The sequence below is a fragment of the Lissotriton vulgaris genome, chromosome 12 (genome assembly GCF_964263255.1).
Source record: "Lissotriton vulgaris chromosome 12, aLisVul1.2, whole genome shotgun sequence".
In the NCBI taxonomy this organism is placed as follows: domain Eukaryota; kingdom Metazoa; phylum Chordata; class Amphibia; order Caudata; family Salamandridae; genus Lissotriton; species Lissotriton vulgaris.
In genome coordinates, this window is record NC_141700.1 from 609,388,341 (window position 1) to 609,411,289 (window position 22,949).

The following is a 22,949-nucleotide window of genomic DNA, read 5'->3' on the forward strand; positions in this document are numbered from 1 at the left end:
AAATCTCGTCCTCACCAGTTAGATCTACTCCGGAGAGAGGTGAAGGTTCTTCTTCAGAAGAAGTATCTCCCTCACAAAGAGGAAAGGGAGTCTACTCCAGATACTTTCTTGTCCCCAAAAAGGATCAGGAGAATAAGTTCCGTCCCAACCTAGACCTTCGTCTGCTAAACAAGGTCATAGTCAAAGAGAAGTTCCGCATGTTGGCTCTTCACCAAATATGTCCACATCTCCAGGAAGGCGATTGGATGTGTTCGGTGGATCTGCAAGATGCATACTTTCATATTCCAATTGCACCGCGTCATCGCAATTTCCTGAGGTTTGTAGTCGGCAACAAACACTACCAGTACAAGGTGCTACCCTTCGGGCTCAAATCAGCACCACGAGTCTTCACCAAATGCATAGCAGTGGTGGCAGCTTTTCTTCACAAAAAGGGGCTCTTCGTCTATCCGTACCTAGACGACTGGCTCCTAAAAGGTCCATCTCCTCTACAAGTAGAGAGCGACGTACGCCTTTGCCTGCAACAATTGCACAATCTCGGCCTGCATGTCAACATGGAAAAGTCAGTCCAACAGCCAACCTACTCCATCCACTACCTAGGCTCCGTTCTGGAAACAAGCTTGTGAAGAGCGTTTCCTTCAGAAGAGAGAATTTTTTCGATGCACCAGAAGTGCAGGATTCTGCTCGAGACCCGAAGTCCAACAGTTCGTCAGGTAGCCTCCCTGCTGGGTTCCATGGCGTCCTGCATCTTTCTCATACCACACGCCAGGCTGAGGATGCGTCCTTTGAACAGTCTCTGGAGGACCAGTGGGACCAATCGACAGGACGCTGGGAAGACCATATCAGCCTTTCCCAGGCAGCGAAGGTTTCCATCAAGTGGTGGACTCGACCTCAAAATCTGTAGGTGGGAGTTCCTTTTCACCAACCTCTCCCGACTCAGTCAATAGTGACGGGCGCGTCTCTTCAAGGCTGGGGGGCACACATGGGGTGCCTTCAAATACCAGGTCGGTGGTTGGCTCAAGAACAGACCTACCACATCAACATGCTGGATCTCCGAGCGGTGCATCTCGCTCTCAAAGCCTTCCTCCCTGCAATCAAAGTCAACTCAGACTTGTTGCAGAGAAACAATACGACCACCATGTTCTACCTGAACAAACAAGGCGGCACACAATCTCGCCCTCTCTCTGGAGTCCCAGGCGATCTGGCACTGGCTTCTCGCTCGGAACCTCTCGCTGGTAGCAGTGCACCTTCCAGGTGAGCTAAACATCAAGGCAGACTCACTCAGCAGGCACTTCGAAGATCAACCAGACTGGGTGCTAAACGACGAGGTAGTGGCAGAACTTTTTCATTGTTGGGGTCGTCCAACTATAGACTTGTTTGCAGACGACGAAAACAGAAAATGCCACGTCTTCGTGTCCAGATTCCACCGCCCAGGGACGCAGGGGAATGCACTCTTGATGAATTGGTCAGGGACATTTGACTACGCATTTCCTCCCCTGTCTCTGATGTCGAAGGTGGTTTCCAAGCTCCTCAGATCAGACATGGAGATGATCCTAATAGCTCCGGACTGGCCACGGCAGTGGTGGTACCCGGATCTTCTTCAGCTGTCTGTGTCCACACAGACGTCTACCTTGCAGGCCGGACTTGTTGAGCAAGATGAGCGGGAGGATTCTACATCCCAACCTTCCCTCGCTGAACTTGACGGCATGGCTCCTGAAGTCCTGCAGTATGGACATCTGAATTTGCCGCCTGATTGTATGCGCATTTTAAAGGAAGCTAAGAGGCCCTCTGTGAGAAGTTGGCCCGATATGCAGCGTTCGCTATTCTAGCGACCACTATGTATCGTTCCAAACGACCCTTATGGTGATTGGTTGTAAGTCAACCTTAGACCAGCTATCCTAGTAGCGTGGATACGAGCAGTCTTCGGGCTAAACTCTAGAGGGCGTGTTAAGCCAGCTGTAATACCATCACATACCCCTTGAACACCAAGTGAAAGGACACCACACAAGTGTTATGAAAATAAACAGTATATTTATTAGAATCACAACAGCCCTGTACTCTTTATGAGGACAGGGTACTAAGCACAGAACCAAAGCTCTTAGAAAATACTTCAAGTGCACAATTTAAACAAGTGCCCGAGGGCACGGAAAGTTTAGTGGTCTCGGGCGGACCCGATAAGGCAAGTCGGAAGCGAGGGACTCGGGACCCTAGAGTAAGGAGGCTATGCAGGCACCGAAATGCCGAAGTTACCTAGCCACGAGGGCTGCGGCTGCACAAGTCTTACAGGCGTCGGGGGTCTTCGCTGACGAGCCAGGAGCCGGAAGAAAAGGAGTTGCTGGCCGGCGACCAGTGAAGAATAGTTCGTAGAGATCCAAGCCTGGATCAGTGATCGTTGATACCTGAAAGCAGAGGGGACCAAGTTCGTACTACTAGCCAGTAGTCAGAGGGTACCAGGAAGGCACCGGATGGCCGTCACCTCGACTAGGTGAGTGGGCGACGCTAGGCTCTGCAGTCTCACGGACCAGGAGGCGTTGTCGGCGACCAGGATGGAGGTGCGAGCTGTCCCACGAAGGTTGATGCTGTCGGCGTCGCTGGGCCCAGGATTGGGGCAACAAGCCTTGGCAGATCTCAGGGCCACGTGGTGGGCCTAAGATGGCGTCTTGAGTGGACCAGGAGGGTCTGGGGTGCTCCTCTCGAAAAAGGGAGCAAGGGCCGATCTGGAGCAACCAGACCAGCAGCCTTGGTTGTCGGATGTCGTCAAAGAAGGGCACAAGCCAGCGGCTAGTGACCAGACAACGTGCTGAGCAGCGAGCAGAAGGGCCCCACGCAGATCGTGGAGATGCTGGGAGACTGCACTTCGGTGCTGGAGCTACTCAGGGTCGGGGCTTCTCGGACCCCAGAGCACTCACCAGAGAATTGCTTCGATGGTCGTGCTGGTTAAGAAAGCGTGCAGGTTTTGATGATGGCCGGTCCCTCGAGGTCTCGTCGCACCCACAGATCTCAGCTGAGCTGACGACGTGGGTAGAGGTCAGAGGTGCCAGGGAAGCCGGTTCTCGTCGAGCTGTGTCGTCGGATCCTTGAGGAAGGACTTGCAGCAAACCGCAGAGTTCTTAGATGGTGCCTGCGGATGCAGGGTGACTACTCCTTAGCCACAAGGAAGAAATCTTGAGAAGAGTCTCGAAGTCCTTTCGTAGAAAGTATTCTTGATTCAAAGATGATCTAATTTGGAAGGGTCCCCGCTCCGGCCTTTATCCTAAAGAAAGGGGCGGGTACATGACTAGGTCCTGCCCTAAGGGTGGGACCAGGAAGGGGGGTAGTTACACCCCTCTCCCCCTGCTGGACTTTCCCCAGGTCAGGGGCCGCGCGCCCCTGGAACTGGTTCTAGCCGGCAGATGCGTAGTGAGCACCGGGGTGCCACTCCGCAGTCACCTTCTAGCAAAGCCCTACCTACCCAGAATACACAATCTCTGTCTGGGACGGTGCGAACACCGCCCTTGACAGGAAACCCTTTGTCCAAGCTCTCCTCGGTGGAAGGACTCCCAGCAGCAGGAGGTCAGACTTGTGTCTGTGGTGGCAGCGTCCATTTTGTGGAGCTGAGGCTTCAGTTAACTTTAACCGGGGTTCACAGTTACGTACATGTCGTGTCCCTCTAGAAGGGCGGAATGCTGACCTCGTCGCCAGTATTGGTGAGGGGGCAGCATCCCGATTCGTATGACACCTTACTCGACATGTCTTGATAACGCGATACCGAAGTTACCGATATGATACGTGTTATCCTGGAACAGCCATTGGGTCTTGGTTCCGCAAGCTGCAACCGGGCTCGGCTCGTGCCAGAGCCCAATTCACACGGTTCCATGCACTCTGCCTTCAGGATTGTCAAGGCCTGCCCTAGGAGTGACTGAGAGGAACCCGGGTGTCCATTTTAAGGTTAGGTATAGGGATACTACACCTACAGCAACGGGCGAGTACGCCACGTGGCCCCAGCTGTCGTGCAGCCAGTTGTGTCAGATTTAGATGGCCATCCAGGGGTGGCATAATACATGCTTCAGCCCCTGGTAGGCCCTGGGTACACCGATGCCCTGAGTTACAGGGTCTGACAGGGTGGCCCAGTCCCAATTGGGTAATGCACCTAAGGTACACATCAATTTAGCGAGAGAACAGCTAGGCTGTGGGTCTGATTGGCAGGCCCACAGCCCGAGAAAGTCGTAAACCAGTGAAACAAAAGCAAAAAGTCCGGGTGATCATAGGATTGCAGACCCTACTCTCCTACACCCTCCACAAGAGCGTCATATGTGTTCAAGTGGAAGAGGTTTTATATTTGGTGTAGGGAGCATCATCTTGACCCTACTAAAGGGCAAGAGGATGTTATTCTTCCATACCTTCTTTCCTTAGCAGCATCTGGTTTGAAGTATGGGTCCATTAGAGTGCATTTGTCAGCCATTGTGGCGTATAGGAAATCGCCGAACCAAATGTCTTTCTTCCAGATGCAAGTGGTTAAGGACTTCCTCCAGGGGTTAAAGAAAGTCTACCCCCCTGTTCGAAATCCTTCTCCTTCCTGGGAGTGTAACCTAGTATTATCCATGTTGATTGGGAGCTCCTTTTGAGCCCATCCACAAAGCATCGTTACAACATTTATCTTGTAAGGGCGCTTTCTTAGTTGATATCACATCAGCGCACAGAGTAAGCGAAATCCAAGCGTTGTGTACAAAAGAGCCTTACACTGTTTTCCACCACAACAGAGTAGTATTAAGAACACATCCATCTTTCTTACCAAAGGTTGTGTCTGATTTTCATATTAATCAATCTATTTCTCTTCCATCCTTTTTTCCAAACCCTACGACCCCGTCTGAGCGGTCGCTGCATTCTTTGGATCTCAAAAGAGTGCTTACATTTTATTTGGAAAACACTAAGAGTATTAGGTAGACGGATCAGCTTTTTGTCAATTATGGTTCCATGAGAACGGGTTTTCCAGCTGCCAAACGATCCATCTCCAGATGGATCGTCTCCTGTATCAAATTGGCTCATCAGCTAGCGGGCAAGCCCTTACTGTTGACACCTAAGGCACACTCTACTAGGGGGAAAGCGGCCACAGTAGCTTTCTTACATGATGTCTCTATGTCAGAGATTTGCAAGGCTGCAACCTGGAGATCAGTTCATACCTTTACAAGGCATTACTGTCTAGAATTTGATTCCAGGACCGATACTCAAGTAGGGCAGGCCTCTTTGAGGAATCTATTTGGGTAGCCTGCGGCCTGCTCGAGCTTAGTTTTGTCTAGGCTTATGGATGATATACTGTTTTTATTGATCCTTTGCCCGCAGGGGGATGAGGTGAGGCTCGCTATTCTATTCTAATGCTTATGACTATTGATGAGGATCCCTTGGAAGAGAAGGATTAGTTACTTACCTGTAATCCTAGTTCTCTTCCAGGGGTATCCTCAGCAAAGTCATAAGCAACCCTCCCTCCTCCCCGGGCAAAGGACGATTTTAACTTGGAGATATAGTTAACTTAATTGTTTCATGGTTTTTTCAGTCTCCGCAAAGAACAACTGACCTAACTGTCGCCCCTGAGGCATGATGGGAAGCTGGGGGTCATGGGTGCCTTAAAGGCACGGTGTCAGTTTATTGCATACAGCTGCAGGTTAGCTTTTCAGTCTTTTAAGTCTGGGGATTTGCAATGCAGCCTGGGAGCTTCCTATGCTTTCAGTGTTCTACTGCTTTCTGAGCCTTAAAACAGTTCTAAAACAAACTTTGTTGTTGTTTCTCATATTTCCAATGCATGTTTTTTCATGTATGGTGGAAATTCTTTACAGCATGATTCAGCTCTGGTGTTTAGTAGGCTGCAATTGCTTATTTTTATTAATGTGTGTATATATATATATATATGTGGGGCACATACAATATAGTGTTTCCGGGGTCCCGCGCATGGGCGGGAATATTCTAATGCTTATGACTTTGATGAGGATACCCCTGGAAGAGAACTAGGATTACAGGTAAGTAACTAATCCTTATCCCCGCCTATGTGCGGGATCCCGGAGCATATAGAAAATACATATAAATATATATGTATATGTGAAAACATATATTTGCAGCCTAGACATCTTACAACTGGCATAACTGCCGCACAATTACAGAAATTAGCATAAACACAGTAGTACTCTCACAACCCCTAAGGAAGAGAAAGAGAGCAGTAAACATTTGCACACAACAATGCTTTATTGCCATAGGAAAAACCTGTAATTGCAGGCATTTGCCAGTAGGCTGCAGTAGAGTATAAAGAAACAAAGAAAAAACTGACACCTTGCCTTTAAGGCATTAGAGTAGGGGTACTGTGCCTTTAAGACCTGAAGGCGACCCCCTGCTCCCATGATGCACCACAGGTGGCAGTTGGGTCAGTTCTTTTTTCCGGCTCCTTCTGTGAGGATCCTGGAGCTTGAGCTCTTCAGTTTTTACTGAAATTATTGTTTTTTGTGAGGTTTTCTCAGAAAACTCGACATTTTCTGGTTTTTTTAAGGCTTCTGCTTTATTTTTTGTGGTTGTTCACAAAAAAATTACAGTCAGAATGCCTGCTCTTTTTCGAAAATGTCCTTCTTGTGACAAGAAGATGGCTCTGGCTGACCCACACTGTGTGCATCGTGTGCCTTCCAGCTTCACACGACCCTGACCAGTGCCATCACTGTCAGAAGATTCTCCAATAGAACTCTTCGCGATAGAAAGAGCATCAGACTTCATGCTCTCTTGGAGAAAGACAAAAGTCATCAGATGGGTGGAGATGAAGGCCCCAGACCGTCTTCTTCAAGCAAGCATCCTAAAAAACGGTGACGTTCTACATCTCCTGCCTCCAGAAAAAGGAAGGAAGGAAGGAAGAAAATCTCCATTGACGTCTAAGTCGCCGTCGAAGAGACCCAGACGCTCGTCTGGATCACCATCAGACGTCTAAGATCTCCGTCGCAGCCAAGTAAGTCGACGTCGAGACGCCACACTTCGGGCTCGAAGTCTGTGGTTGCTGCTGTTTCAAAGTCTCCGTCGACGTCGAGGCTTCCGTCGACGTCGAGGCTTCCGTCGACGTCGAGGCTTCCGTCGAGACACTCTCCGCCACCCTGGACGGGGACGGGGTCAGCGTTGAGTCATGACGGCTCCCTCATTGCCGCCGGCTGGCGTGCCGGCGTCGAGAGCATCGTCTAGATCCCACCACTCGGCGTCGAGGAGATCAACTCCAAGGCGACGTCGAGAGCAATCTCCTTCGCCACGACGTCGAAGGTCGCCGTCGCCACGACGTTGAAATAGATCGACGTCGAGAGGACAACATGAGGGTTCACCTTCCACTCGACATCGAGGAAGAGCGACGTCTAGGTCACTGACTCGACGATTAAGATCACAGTCGAGGTCGTGGGGGCATGGACGATCGACGTTGAAAACACCTCGTTCGACACCATGGGTCACACAGACGTCTTCGACGTCGAATTTCTCGCTGTCGAGTGAACTGTTCACTGTGATTGTGCAGTCCCCTGGCTCCAAGTCATCAGGGGACAGATCTTCATCTCCTGGATTGAATGTCGTGGAGATCTCGCCAGAAGCGTCCCCTAGATCTACGCTCAGATCACGAAGTGTGTCTTCTAACCGTCCTCAGGGAGCTGGTTCTGGCGGTCGCAGTGGTCCGGGCTCTGATTACTCCCGCACGTACTCTCCATCTGCTCAGAGGACAAGTACTCCGGTCAGGCCTGAGAAGACTCCTCCACCAAGGCCACGCCCTACACCCAGACCGAGATCTCACTCCACATCACGCTCTCTGGTAAGGCCCAAGACGCCTGCTCAGCCAAGACGTTCTCCCAGACCGAGATCTCACTCTAGACATCGGTCTAGATCCAGGGGTCGGCACAGTCATCGAGACAGGTCTCATCACAGAGGACGCACCGGGTCTCCGACTTGGTCCTATTCCACGAGGTCGACGGTCCGGGACTATTCTCAGACCTTCTCCTCTACTCCTCCTTCAAGAGTCTCGCCTATTGATGACATTGCAACCTTTACAGATGTGCTGGGTAGGGGAGCAAAGAAATTGAACATCTCGTTGCATACTCCTGTGGTCCCAACATCTATAATTTTCGACACACTTCATCATCGCACAGCACCTAGATCGCTGTTGCCTCTGGTTCCCGGTTTCCTTGAGCCTGCGATGGCGACCTTCCTCACGCCTGCAGTGGTAGGCTCTGTTCCATCAAGGCTTGCAAAGAAATGTAAGGCTCCCGCAGAGGACCCCTTATTCCTCAGATCGGACCCCCCGGCTGATTCAGTTATCGTGGCGGCTGCCATGAAGTCTCATTCAGCCTCGACTTCTTCTTCGGTTCCCCCAGAGAAGGACAGCAAAGTGATGGATTCTTTTGGCAGAAAGGTATGCAGCACCTCTGCTTCTTATATGAAGGTGGCCAGTGCTTCAGCTCTACTGGGGAGGTACGACCGGTCCCTCTGGGACTCCCTTACTCGCTTCACAGAGAAGCTCCTGATAGAAGATAGACAGGATTTTGTTGAAATCCTACAGGAGGGAGGACTTGTAGCCAACCAGGTCATCAGTGCCTCGGCACACGCCTCTGACCTCGCGGCCCATGGCTACTCCCATGGAATATGTTCTCGTCGTTCTGCGTGGCTCCGCCTCACGGGCCTGAAACCAGATGCCCAGAAAAAGATTTTTGAATCTCCCTTTCAATGTTTCTTCTCTTTTTGGTCCACATGCCGATGATAAAATAACCAAAATGAAATCCGAAATGGACACTGTGAAGGCTGTGGGCTTGGAGAAGCGCAACAAATTTAAAAAGCGCTTTCGTCAAGGGAATAAGCGTTCGTGCCAGCAGAGGGTTCAAACCCCTCAATGGTCTTCCCAGTCTCAACAGAAGACCCAGTTTCAGCAAAGACGTCCTGGCAGAGGCAGAGGCAACAATAATAACAAGCAGCAGTCTGCCTCCAAACAGCCTCCCAAGCCCTGAGCTGTTGCTTCCTCCGCAACTATTCGCCACTCCGGTGGGAGGGAGTGTGTCATATCATCTGGAAGAGTGGAGAGCCATAACAAAGGACAGATGGGTGCTCAGTATTGTGCAGCATGGTTACTTGCTGAGGTTCAAGTCACCTCCTCCGCAAGTTTTTCCTCAAACAAAGCAACTTCCTCGTTTACACAGTCAGTTGCTGCAGGACAAAGTCTCTACCCTCCTCAAGAAGAAAGCCATAGAGAGAGTGATTTCCATGCAAATGAAGCAAGGAGTCTACTCCCGTTACTTTCTAGTCCAAAAAAGAGGAGAGCCAAAGAATTCAGGCCCATTCTAGACCTACGACTACTAAACAAGTTCATCCGGAAAGAAAAATTCCGCATGCTAGCCCTGCATCAGATCTTTCTCCATCTCCATTAGGGGGACTGGATGTGTGCCATCGACATGCAGGACGCTTACTTCCACATACCTGTCTCAGTGAAGCACAAAAAGTTTCTCATGTTTCAGATTGGGCGCCAGCACTACCAGTATCGAGTTCCCCCTTTTGGCCTCAAATCCCCGCCAAGAACATTCTCAAAATGCATGGTGGTAGTGGCTGCTTTTCTTCGCAAAAGGAGGATCTTCGTCTATCCTTATCTAGACGATTGGCTGCTGAAAAGCTCATCTCTGGCTCTACTTCAAGACCATCTTTTTCTTAAGTCTGAACCTGATGAGCTCATTGGGGTTACAAGTCCACTTCAAGAAATCAGTGCTCAACCCTTCCCAACAAATTCATTACCTGGGCGCTTCCCTGGACTCTGCTCAAGCAAGCGTGTGTCCTTCGGAGGAGAGACTGTCATCCATGCTTCTGAAGTGTCGTCTTCTACTGGACAGTCACAGTTCCACAGCTCGGCAGGTGTCCTCTCTCCTTGGATAGATGGCCTCATGCATCTATATCGTGCCCAATGCACGCCTTCACATGAGGCCTCTGCAGCAGGCTTTAGAGGACTAATGGTCTCAGAGGTCGGGTCACTGGGAGGACAGTGTCTTTCTTCTACAAGGTCCCAAAGACTCGATCAAATGGTGGATGAAACGCTCCAACCTTGGGGGTTCCATTCCATCTTCCTCCTCCGTCGCAGTCAGTGATCACGGATGCCTCTCCAAGGCTGGGGTGCTCACATGGACCAACTTCAGGTTCAAGGCCTTTGGTACGAGGGAGAGCGAGGCTACCACATCAACTTCCTTTAGCTTTGAGCCGTTCATTTGGCTCTGAAATCCCTGTATCCGTCACTGCTCACCAACTACATCCAAGTTCAGACGGACAACACAACAACAATGTTCTATCTGAACAAACAGGGAAGTACCAGGTCAAGAGTGCTATCCCTGGAAGCGCAATCCATCTGGCACTGGCTTCTGGCAAGAGGCCTATCCATTGTGGCAGTCCATCTGCCAGGAATACAAAATGCCCAAGCAGACTGCCTAAGCAGAGACTTCGTAGAAGCGCACGACTGGGTGCTCAACGAAGAAGTTGCGCAGGAGATTTTGCGTCTATGGAGCGTACCAGACATAGACTTGTTCGCAGACGCTGCAAATAAAATATGCCCCGTCTTCGCGTCCAGGTTCCCCCAAAGAGGCTCACGGGGGAATGCACTTTTGATCGGCTGGTCGCAGACATTACTGTATGCTTTTCCTCCCCTGCCTCTGATCCCGGCGGTGATTCAGAAGTTCTACAGGACCAACACCAGGATGATCCTGATAGCGCCGGAGTGGCTACGCCAGTGGTGGTACCCGGATCTGCTCCAGCTGTCTGAAGTCCCGCACTGGCGACTTCCCTGCCGTCCAGACTTGTTGACCAAGGACCAGGGGAAGGTGCTTCATCCCAACCTTCCTTCCGCTTGACGGCATGGCTCCTGAGGTCATACAGTATGGACATTTAGATCTCCCAGCAGACTGCATGACCATTCTCAAAGAAGCCAAGAGACCTTCTACTAGGAAGTCCTATGCTTTCAAGTGGAAGAGGTTCTTCTTATGGTGTCTTGACAACTCTCTTGACCCTATTAAAGGTCAGGAACTGGTTATTCTGCCCTATCTGTTACATTTGGCAAGGTCAGGCCTCAAGTACCCCTCCATCAGGGTCCACTTAGTGGCTATCACAGCTTATAGGAAGTCACCTTCCCAGACATCTTTCTTTCTTATGCCGGTGGTTAACAATTTTTTAGAGGGGCTTAAGAAAGTGTTTCCACCAGTGAGGTCCCAATCTCCTCCCTGGGAGTTGAACATCGTACTCACTAAGCTGATGGGTGCTCCTTTCGAGCCAATACATAAGGCTTCTTTGCAGCACTAGACCTGGAAGGCTGCTTTTTTAGTAGCAATTACCTCTGCCCGCAGAGTTAGCTAAATCCAGGCCCTGTGTTGGAAGGAACCGTACACAGTGTTTCATGCCAACAGAGTAGTACTGAGGACACACCCAGATTTTCTACCTAAGTTAGTCTCAGACTTTCATGTCAACCAGTCTATCACTCCGCCTACTTTTTTTCCTCAACCTACCACTCCCCCGGAGAGGTCTTTACACTCTCTAGATCTCCGGAGGGTTCTGAAGTTTTACCTGGCTAAAACCCTACCTCTTAGAAAGTCTGAACGGCTTTTTGTTAATTATGGAACCACTCTGTCAGCCTCAAAAAGGTCCATTTCTCACTGGATAGTCTCCTGTATAGGATTGAGAAAAACAAGGACCCCCTGAACAGTAGTGTCAGCAAACTCCTAGGGCAGGGATAACAATGTGTGAATAAAAATTCCTATTCAGTTAAAGTATAGGCAAACAAGTGACATAAAGTGACAGCGGAGAAAGAAAAATCAAGAAAAATTATATAAAAACAACCATAATTTTAATGAACACAGTTAAAAATCATACAGTTTACTAACTTTCAAAAACCGTATGATGACACAACAATAATTAAAAACCATACACTTCATACAAAGATATTTAGTCATAAAATAAGGACACCCCGGCAACTTAATATCGTTGGTGTCCAAGAACAGTGGCGAGTGAAACTCGACGCGCGTTTCGGCGTGGACAACGCCTTCTTCAGGAGCTACACAGTATAATCTGAAACATATATATAAGAAAATCCTTTTACAAACTTTTTCAAAATTACACTGCTAAACTAAAATACATCTTAAAACACATATTTGTTTATCGTAATACACTTTACAAAAAATAAATAAACATTCTCGCTGACAAAGAGGGGAATTGCCAGATGGATTTCCAGTGCGATTGTCTACTGTCATCAAGCTGCTGGAAAGCCTTTGAATTCACGAGTCCGTGCCCATTCCACGAGGGCAGTGGCCACATCCACTGCATTATTTGGAGGAGTGCCAATCCAAGATATCTGCAGAGCAGCAACCTGGGCATCTACGCACACCTTCACCAGGCACTACTGCTTGGAGGCAGCCGCAGAATCGGATGCGGCGGTGGGAGAGGCGGTACTGAGGAATATCATCCAGTAACGGTGAGCCTTTCTTGCATCCCTCCATCCATAAGTTCTCTTGTTTACAAAGTCACATTTTATATAAGTATGTATATTTGTACATGAGATTATGCTTCACTTTCTAATGGTATTGCATGATTATGTGATGTATCAGGAAAATGTACTTTGTTTTTTCACTGCTCGCTATTCTGATTCAGGCATGTGAATCTATGAAAGTTCCAATACTGGAGTAAGAAAACAAGTTACTTACCTGTTGTGAGAAGTTGGCCTGATATATGATGCTCACTAGTTCTATTGATCACCTTGTATCAGTCCAAACAACCCTTATGGTGATTGGTTGTAAAGTCAACCTTATAGACCAGCTATCTAGTAGGGTGGACAAGAGCAGTCTTTAGGCTAAACTCTGAATGGCATGTGAAGCCAGCTGTTTTACCACATATAACCCCTTGAATACCAAATGAAAGGACACCACACAGGTTGTTACGAAAATAAACAGTTATTTATTAACTAACATACACCTCTGAACTCTTTATGAGGTCAGAGGGCTAAGCACATGACAATACTAAAAAGGAAATACGAGTTCGCACAATATTTACAAGTGCGCCTTAGGGGCCCGACAAACCATATATTCAAAACAATGGAATGCGAGGAAGGAAAATACTGTAAGGAGATCCAGAGGCTGGAGGATCGCTGGGACTACGCTACAAACTAGGTAAGTAAGGAGCCGGAGGTCCACGGGACTCACGTGCAGAGTGGAAACTCTCACACGCGATGCGTACCAACGTCTATGGGCCCGGGGTGCTCCTCTTTTACAAGGAAGCAAGGGCCAGTCTGGGGGTCCAGACCAGCAGTGGAGAAATCTTCGGATCGTCGTCTCGGAGGTCACAGGCCAGCCGGCAAGTGACCAGACAACAGGAGATGCAGCAACCAGGCAAAAGGGCCCCACGCAGATCTCGTGGATGCTGGGGGGCTGGTCTTTGGTGCAGGAGCTGCGTCGGTGTGGGGCTTCTCAAACCCCAGTGCACTCACTCGAGGATCCCTCGGCGGTCGTGCTGGAAGCGCGGTGCAGGTTTCTCAAGATGGCCGTCTCCACGTTGCTCGTCGCACCCACGGGTCCCAGCTGTGCTGTGGATGTGGGTAGAGGTCAGAGGAGTCTGGAAGTCCGGGTCTTGTGGAGCTGGGTCGTCGGATTCCGGGATGGAAGGACTTGCAGCAAACCGCACAGGAGCTTGATGGTGCCTGCGAAGCAGGATGGTCACTCCCTGACCATAGGGGAGATTCTTCAATCTTCTGATGGTTCAGGAGGGAGAAGGTCAAGAGTTCTTCGTGGAAGTTGTCAAGATTAATCTAACTGGGAATGGGACCAGCTCCTACCTTTATTCTCCTAAAGGGGGCTGCACTACGACTAGGTCTCTCCTCTGGGTGGGACCAGGAAGGGGGGTGGTTACACCCCCTTTCCTTTGTCCGGTCTTGCACCAGCTCTGGGGCTGAAGTGCCCCAGGAACTGGTTTAGACCGGCATATGCACAGGGACACCTTGTGTGCTCCAGGCATGTCTCATTCCTTTCAACCCTGGCCTACCTAATACACAAAATCCTGTCTGGGGTGGTGCTAGCACCTCCCAAGGCAGGAAACCCTTTGTCCGAGCCTCCCACGCTGGAAGGACTCCCAGCAGCAGGAGGTCAGACTTGTGTCTGTGGTGGCAGCATCCATTTTGTGATGCTGAGGCTCGAGTTAACTTTAACCGGGGTTCACAGTTACATACATGCCGTGTCCCTCTAGAAGGGTGGAATGCTACCCCCGTCGCGAGAATTGGCGAGGGGGTAGTATTCCAATTCGTATGACACCTTACTCGACATGTTTTGATAATGCTATACCAAAGTTAGCATTTGACCGCGAGGTTCGTAATGCACTTAAGAGTATATGGTATAGCGTTATCATGGAACAGCTATTAGGACTTGGTTCCGCAAGCTGCAAACGGGCTCAGCTCATGCCAGAGCACCATCTCACATAATTCCAAGCACTCTGCCTTCAGGATTGATAAGGCCTGCCATAGGAGTGACTGATAGGAATATATGTGTCCATTTTAGGGTTAGATATAGGGATACTATATCTATAGCAAAGGGTCCTTACACCACCTTGCCCCAGCTGTCGTGCAGCCAGTTGTGTCTGTTTAGATGGCCAGGCAGGGGGTGGCATAATACATGCTTCAGCCCCTGGTAGGCCCTGGGTACACCTATACCCTGGATACCTAAGGTATGCTGTACAGGGACTGATAAAGTGGCCCAGTACCAATTGGTAAATGCACCTAAGGTCCATGGTTGTCAATTTAGAGAGAGAACAGCTAGGCTCTGGGTCTGATTAGCAGGCCCACAGCCAGGGAAAGTCGTAAACCAGTGAAGCAAAAAGCAAAAATCGGGAGTGACCATAGGATTGCAGACCCTACTCTCCTACATAACACCCCCCCCCCCCCCCCCCAAACTTAGGGACATTAAACTAACCTTGACCAGGTGAGTCTTCTTGTTCTAAGTGGAAGTACCTGGAGAGACCATCTGCATTGCCATGGTCAGTCCCTGGTCTGTGCTCCACTGTAAAGTCCATCCCCCGTAGTGAAATGGACCACCTAAGAAGTTTGGGGTTTTCACCCTTCATTTGATTTAGCCATAAGAGGGGCTTATGGTCGGTCTGAATCTTGAAGTGAGTACCAAACAAGTATGGCCTCAGCTTCTTCAGGGCCAAACCACAGCAAAGGCCTCCCTCTCAATAGCTGACCAAAGTTTCTCTCTAGGGGTCAGCCTTCTACTTATAAAAGCAATGGGCTGGTCATGACCATCAATATTCAGTTGAGATAGAACTCAGATGCATCTGTTTGGACAATGAAAGGTTTGGAGTAGTCTGGACTCTTGAGAATAGGTGCAGTGCACATGGCCTGCTTTAGGTCATCAAATGCCTTTTGACAGCTAACTGTCCACTGAACTTTCTTTGGCTTTTTCTTACTTGTCAGGTCATTAAGTGGAGTCACAATGGTTCCATAATTTCTGACAACTTTCCTAAAGTAACCAGACAGGCCCAAGAAAGCTCTGACCTGTGTCTGGGTGGTTGGAGGAGCCCAGTCCTTTATGGCCTGTATCTTGCTCTCCAGAGGTTGAACTTGGCCTCCACCTACAAGGTGGCCCAAGTATACAACTTGACTCTGCCCTATCTGGCACTTAGTAGCCTTGATAGTGAGGCCTGCCTTTTGCAGGGCCTCCAAAACTTTCCTCAGGTGGATCAGGTGAACCTCCCAGGTGGAGCTAAAGACAGCAATATAATCTAGATATGCTGCACAGAAGTCATCCAGCCCAGAGAGAACTTGGTTCACCAACCTTTGAAAAGTGGCAGGTGCATTTTTCAAACCAAAGGGCATCACCACAAACTGGTAATGACCTCCTGGGGTAGAAAATGCTGTCTTGGCCTTGGCATCCTCAGCTAACCTGATTTGCCAATAACCAACTGTCAGGTCAACTGTACTCAAGAATTTGGCAGAAGCCAATTTATCTGAGTTCATCTGCTCTTGGTATTGGATGGGCATCTGTCTTAGTGACAGCATTGAGACCCCTGTAGTCTACACAAAACCTCATCTCTCTTACCATCCTGGGTGTGAGGTTTAGGCACTAGAACTACAGGACTAGCCCAAGGGCTCTCTGAGGGTTCAATGACTCCCAATTCCAACATATTTTGTACTTCTTGTTTTATGCAGTCCCTGACGTGGTCAGGTTGCCTGTAGATTTTACTCTTTATAGGCAGACCTTCACCAGTGTCCACCTCATGGGTGCACCAGTTTGTCTGACTGGGTGTCAGAGAGAACATTTGTCTAAAGGATTGAAGAACTTGTTTGCAATCCTTTTGCTGATGTTCAGTGAGGCTGTCAGAAAAGACCACACCATCTACTGACCCATCATCAGGGTTCTGAGTGAGCAGGTCTGGGAGAGGGTCACTCTCTTCCTCCTGTCCCTCATCTGTGGCCATGAGCAAGCTCATTGCCTCCCTGTCAACAAATGCCTTGAGCCTGTTCACATGAAGTACTCTGTGAGGGCTCCTGGGAGTTCCAAGGTCAACCAGGTATGTGACCTCTCCCTTCTATTCAATAATGGTGTAGGGTCCAGACCATCTGTCTTGGAGAGCTGCTGGGGCCACTGGCTCCAACACCCACACCTTCTGTCCTGGGTGATACACAATCAGGACAGCCTTTTGGTCATGCCAAGCTTTTTGAAGTTCTTGGCTGGCCTCCAGGTTTTTAGATGCCTTCTCCATGTACTCTGCCATCCTGGAGCGGAGACCAAGTACATAGTCCACTATGTCAAGTTTAGGCTTTTTGAGAGGTAACTCCCATCCTTCCTTCACTAGACATAGGGGTCCTCTTACAGGATGCCCAAAAAGAAGTTCAAAAGGGCTGAAGCCAAACCCCTTCTGTGGGACCTCTCTGTAAGCAAACAGAAGGCAGGGTAAAAGGATGTCCCATCTTCGCCTGAGCTTTTCTGGTAATCCTCTTATCCCTTTTAGGGTCTTGTTGAATCTCTCCACAAGCCCATTGCCCTGAGGATGATAGGGTGTGGTAAATTTGTAATTTACTCCACACTCTTTCCACATGGCAGTCAAGTATCCTGACATGAAGTTTGCATCCCTGTCAGAGATGACCTCCTTAGGAAACCCCACTCTTGTAAAAACTGCAAGTAGGGCCTTGGCCACAACTGGAGCTGTAGTGGTCCTAAGGGGAATAGCCTCTGGGTACCTGGTGGCCTGATCCACTATCACCAGTATAAATCTGTGCCCAGATGCTGTTGGGGGGTCCATTGGTCCAACAATGTCAATCCCCACTCTTTCAAAGGGTACCCCCACCACAGGTAGTGGTATAAGGGGGGCCTTTGTTGTGCTACCTGATTGGCCACTGGCTTGGCAGTGGACACATGAACGACAAAAGTCTTTGGTGTCCTCAGACATATGAGGCCAGTGAAGGTGTTTCCCAAGTCTTGTTCTAGCCTAAGTGACCTGCAAGGGGAATCTCATGGGCCAAGGTAAGAAGGAAACCTCTCAGAGACAAGGGGATGACCAGCCTCCTGGTAGCACCAGGCTTGGGGTCTCTTGCCTCAGAGTAAAGGAGTCCATCATCCCAGTACACCTTGTGGGTACCTGTGGCATTCCCTGCAGCCTCAGCAGCAGCCTGCTGTCTGAGGGGTTCAAGAGATGGACAGTCTAATTGTGCCTGCCTCAAGTCTGCCTTGGAAGGTCCCCCTGTCCCAAGAAACTCAACCTGTTCAGGTTCAAGTTCCCCTTCTAGGACAGTTCCTCCTGGGGTCTGTAGGTCAGCCTCCTGTGAGGGCTGAGCCTCTGCTTGAGGCAAGGGGGAAGGCACAGCCTTAACCTACTGCTCTTTCTCTTGGGTAGTGTCTGGTCCATTGTTCCAGGATCCAGCACTAGTTCAGCTGGGCATTTTTTGGCCTGTGACATAGTCACAGCAAGGACATGTGCTGACAAACCTAACATTTCCACATGAATCCTATACTCCACATCTGACCATAGGGAGGATTCCAAATCATTGCCCAAAAGACAGTCCACTGGGAGGTCTGAACTAACAATAACCCTTTTGAGGCCATTTACCCCTCCCCAGGAGAAATTAACAAGTGCCATACTATGGTTGGTAGTGACATTGCTAGCATTGGTCACTAGGTAGTCTGAACCTAGTATTACCTGTTCAGGGTCCACAAATGCTGGTGTCACCATAGCGACACTGGCACAGGTGTCCCTGTAGGCCTGAGCCATCTTTTCATTGATCAAAGGTGTCTGCCTGTATTTGCCCAGAGTACTGGGACTTATTGTAGGGGCCAAATCCATGTCCCCAGTACAAACAAGAACAGCCTGGGTAGGTACTCTGACTAGGTCAGAGCCTGCCTCAGATACCAAGGTCAACCCCACCATAGCCTTTGGAGGAACACTACCACTACTAACTGAACTAGGGGTTGCAGGTGCCTTAGGGGCAGTAGTGGTAGAAGCTTGGCCTTTCTTGGTGCACTCACTAAACCAGTGAGTTTTACTTTTACAGTTTTGGCACCATGGTTTCCTCTGACCATCATTCTTCTTCTTTTGGGAATTCTGGGACCCACCCTCTTTAGATTGTTGGGGCCCTGTTGAAGACTTCTGGTCATTTTGCTTATTCTCATTACCCTTTCGGTCTGCTTTCTTCTGGCCACCACCCTGGTTCTGGTTCTGCTGCTTGACCCTTGTCCTGACCCATCTGTCTGCCTTCTTTCCCAATTCTTGGGGAGAGGTCAGATCTGAGTCAATAAGGTGCTGATGCAACAACTGATTTGCTCTCTCATAATTAGATTGTACAATCCTGTGTAATCAGTAACTTTACTTCCCAGTAACCAGCCTTCAAAAGCCTTAGTGGCACAATCAACAAAGTCAGCCCAATTCTGAAACTGAATTTTCTGGGTGTCTCTTAACAGCAACCTGTACTGCTCAGTTGTTAAGCCAAACCCATCAATCAGTGTATTCTTCAGGACTTGGTAATTGTTAGCATCCTCAGATCTAGTAGTGCGGAGCTTATCTCTACCTTAACCTTCAAAGGAGAGCCACAGTATAGCTGCCCACTGACTTTGGGGGATGCACTGGACAGTGCAGGCCCTCTCCAAAGCAGTCATCCATTTGTGGATGTCATCCTCTTGTTTAAAGGGGGCACTATTTTACTCAGGTGTCTAGTATCAAAACTCCTGTCTTTATCTCTAATGATAATGCTGCCACCAGGTGGGTCTGCCCCACTCAATTTCTGCTCTCTGGCAAAGGCAAGTCTTTCTTTGGCAAGGGCAAGTTCTTCCCTCTCAATCCTCAGATTGACTTCCCTCATCTTAGCTTCATGCTCTCTTCTCTGAGGGGATGTCATCCCTCTCTGAGAAGATGCCGGAGAGACATGGGTATGAACAGATCTGTTAGAGCCTCTGGAGTGAGACCTAACTTGTCTATTCCCAAAGTTAGGCCTGCCTGAGGATGGGACTGGGGGTCCCCCAGTTCCATTCTCATGTATGCTTAAGTTGGTCCTGGTGAGCCTACTGACTACTACTGGACCTTTGTCTGCCTCATCCCCAGATAATTCCTCCTCCTCTTCACTTTCTGCTCCATGGAGGTTAAGGTCAGGATCACCCAGGGTTCCCTCTAAGTGGGGCATGCTCCCATCTGGATTAGAGGGGCCTGTGTTAAAAGCCCTTCTGGCATCATATGTCTCTAAGAGACCTATCAGAAAAGGAGTGGTAGGGTTAGAACCCTGTTTTAGTTTCCTGGAGGTACACAATTGTCTCATCTCCTGGAAGCTAAGGGCTGCATATCTGGAAGTGACCTGTGGAGGGTCATCAACCACAAGGGGAGCCAATGAGTTCTCTCCTGTGGTAGACATGCTTTTCTAGTGAGGTGTAAGTGGTGCACTTACCTACACTATGGGTTTACCTACTGATCCCTTGCTAAGAGTTGTAGTCAGGGTGTGCTACTCCCTTTCTACTACAACAGCTGGTTCAGTAGAACTCAGAGTATTTCTAAGCTTGTTATATGTACCTATGGTACCTTATGTGATCTTTCAAATGATATCTCAAGATTATATTTGGTAAAAACAGCAGCAAGGTCAAATCCCAACCGCTGCACACCAATGTGAGAAGTTGGCCTGATATATGATGCTCACTAGTTCTAGTGATCACCTTGTATCAGTCCAAACAACCCTTATGGTGATTGGTTGTAAAGTCAACCTTATAGACCAGCTATACTAGTAGCCTGGACAAGAGCAGTCTTTAGGCTAAACTCTGAATGGCATGTGAAGCCAGCTGTTTTACCACATATAACCCCTTGAATACCAAATGAAAGGACACCACACAGGTTGTTATGAAAATAAACAGTTATTTATTAACTAACATACACCTCTGAACTCTTTATGAGGTCAGAGGGCTAAGCACATGACAATACTAAAAAGGAAATACGAGTCCGCACAATATTTACAAGTGCGCCTTAGGGGCACGACAAACCATATATTCAAAACAATGGAATGCGAGGAAAGAAAATACTGTAAGGAGATCCAGAGGCTGGAGGATCGCTGGGACTACGCTACAAACTAGGTAAGTATGGAGCCGGAGGCCCACGGGACTCACGTGCAGAGTGGAAACTCTCACGCGCGATGCGTACAAACGTCTATGGATGCTACAGTTTAGAAAGTTACGGATTCCGGACGAACCCGGCTGGATGGAGGGAAAACAACAGTGGACCTGGACACTGGGATAGTGAACACAGACTTCAGCACCTAGAAGCTTTAGGTTCGAGGCATGTGGGCTGCTGAATTCATATCTGTGCATAGATCGCCGCCTAGTGTTGGGTCCGGATGATTGCACATTGTTGTCCTGGAAGAGTCTTCGAAGTATCACGAGATAGGTGGCTCCTCCCCTGGACTACAGTGCGCATGGGCATCGACTCCATCCCCAGATTGTTTTTTTCCGCCATTGGGTTCGGATGTGTTTCGGTTCCCTCTGTCGGAATCGATAGTTGTTTACGTTTCTTTACTTGAGACCAAAAGGCCTTTAGGACTCGCGTCGGTATTGTTTGTCGTTCGGGTTGGTTTATTCATCGGCTCCGATCAACTGCTGCCCTTCCGCGTGCTGTCGGCGCAGACGGGCCTACATGACGCTCCAGACTACTTCAACATGGAACGAAGTCCATTTAAGAGGTGCCCTGTGTGTGCCTCGAAGTACCCGCACATCGACGTGCACCCAGTGTGCAACAAGTGCTTGTCGCCGGACCACGACGAGGCCAAGTGTATGGCCTGCTCCAAGTTCCGGTCGAAGAAGACTCTCAAGCTACGTCGGGCAGCAAGACTGCAGGCCCAGAGATCGGCACCCCCACCAGCAAACATCTTTGAAGAAGATGTTGACGACGACACCATCCTGAATGTTTCGGACTCTAACCCGGCGTCGGAGGGCGAGGAAGACTACGACGCGGGAGACGAAGAGTTCGAGGAAGTCGTCGAGGAGGTAGGGGACGACGACGGGGCCATTGCCACCGTAGAGGATAGCTCGGAGGAGGAGCATCCTCATACTGACTCCGGGGCCAATCCCCATCATAAGGCCCAGGTCGAGGGATCGCCTTCGGGCCTTACCCAAGACCTCAATACTCGTCCCACGGCCCCGCCTCCTGGCCCGGCCACGGACATTGGTGATGCGCCACTCCCGGTCCAGAAACCGAAAGTGAAGCCATCGGGGTCAACATCATCGGTATCGAAACCGAAAGTGCAAGTCGCACTGGTTGGATCAAAGGCTCCAGAGGCCTCGGCGCCGAAGAAATCCAAGATGGCCGCCGAGCTCAAGAGCCACGCCAAAATGGCCGATCCGAAGACCCCCGTGTCGAAGCCGAAGGCGAAAACGCCCGACGCGTCTGCGTCGGCGCCGAAGCTGGTCGACGCTCTGAAGAGTCGCGTCGACGCCAAGAAGGTCGATGACCAGTAGAAGGCCCCAAAGAAGCGTCAGGACGATCCCAAGTCTCTGCTGCACCGATCCCGGTCGAGATAGCAAAGGGCGGTGCTGCTTCGGCTCCGAAGACTGCGGCTTTGGTCGCCGACCCGAATCCGGACTCGGAGGACTCGCTCGAGCCGGTCCGGCCCTCCCCCTCACTCACCAAGAAGGTCACGGAGTCCCTTCAGCGTATTCGGGAGGAGGCCGTAACGCTCGAGCCGAAGGACACTGTGCCGCCTAAGCCTCCACAGAAACCGTCGAAGACGCCAACGCCGATTCACTTCACGCTGCCGCCAAAAACGGCGCCGAAGGCTTTCGCTCCGAAACATGGGGCCGGGGTGCCCTTAAAGTTGGTTTCTACGCCAAAGGCATCATTGGTGGTGCCAAAGCCACGGCACCAGCCAATAGCGGACGAGGAGCGTCGAGAGGTCGTCATCGACGCCAACACAGGCAAGCTCTCTCTCCTTAAAAGGAAGATCACCCCGGAGCCTGTGTTGGAGCATTTCCACATCCCCCTTAAAAAGAAGTTGGGCTCTGCGGGTGCATCTGCCCCTATGGAGCCTGCATCTCGACAAGGTCTGGAGCTCTCACCCACTCACTCTAACGCTGGGGAGGGTGACGGAGACGAGGAGGAGGAGTATACTTATCCAGCATACTCGGACCCAGAGGATGTAAATGAGCCATGGTCTGCCGGAGGCGACCCTGAGGACCCTCAGTCAGGTCACGAGCCGCAGCTTTTTGCTGCTAAAACTTCCCCAACAGAGGACTCTGCAGCCTTCAACGCTCTAATTGAAAGAGCTGCAGCCAATCATGATGTCGACCTCCATGCTGACCCAGTGGATGTCGACTTTCTTTTTGACACTTTCTCGGTGGCTGAAAAGACTGTCAAGACTTTGCCAATGCTCAAAGGAGTGCTAAAGCATGCGCCAGAGGTCTTCAGGGAGCCCACCCGGGCAAGAGTCATCAATCCTCGTATCGACAAGAAATACAAGGCAGCGC

General features: G+C 49.9%; 1 protein-coding gene and 1 pseudogene across 2 annotated transcripts in view; both read left to right on the top strand.

Annotated features, from left to right (window-relative positions):
• Positions 1-22,949, top strand: part of DHX38 (DEAH-box helicase 38) — a 1,070,683-nt gene that overhangs the window by 683,446 nt on the left and 364,288 nt on the right. The window lies entirely within an intron of this gene.
• LOC147677843 (uncharacterized) lies at positions 1,539-8,972 on the top strand (annotated as a pseudogene).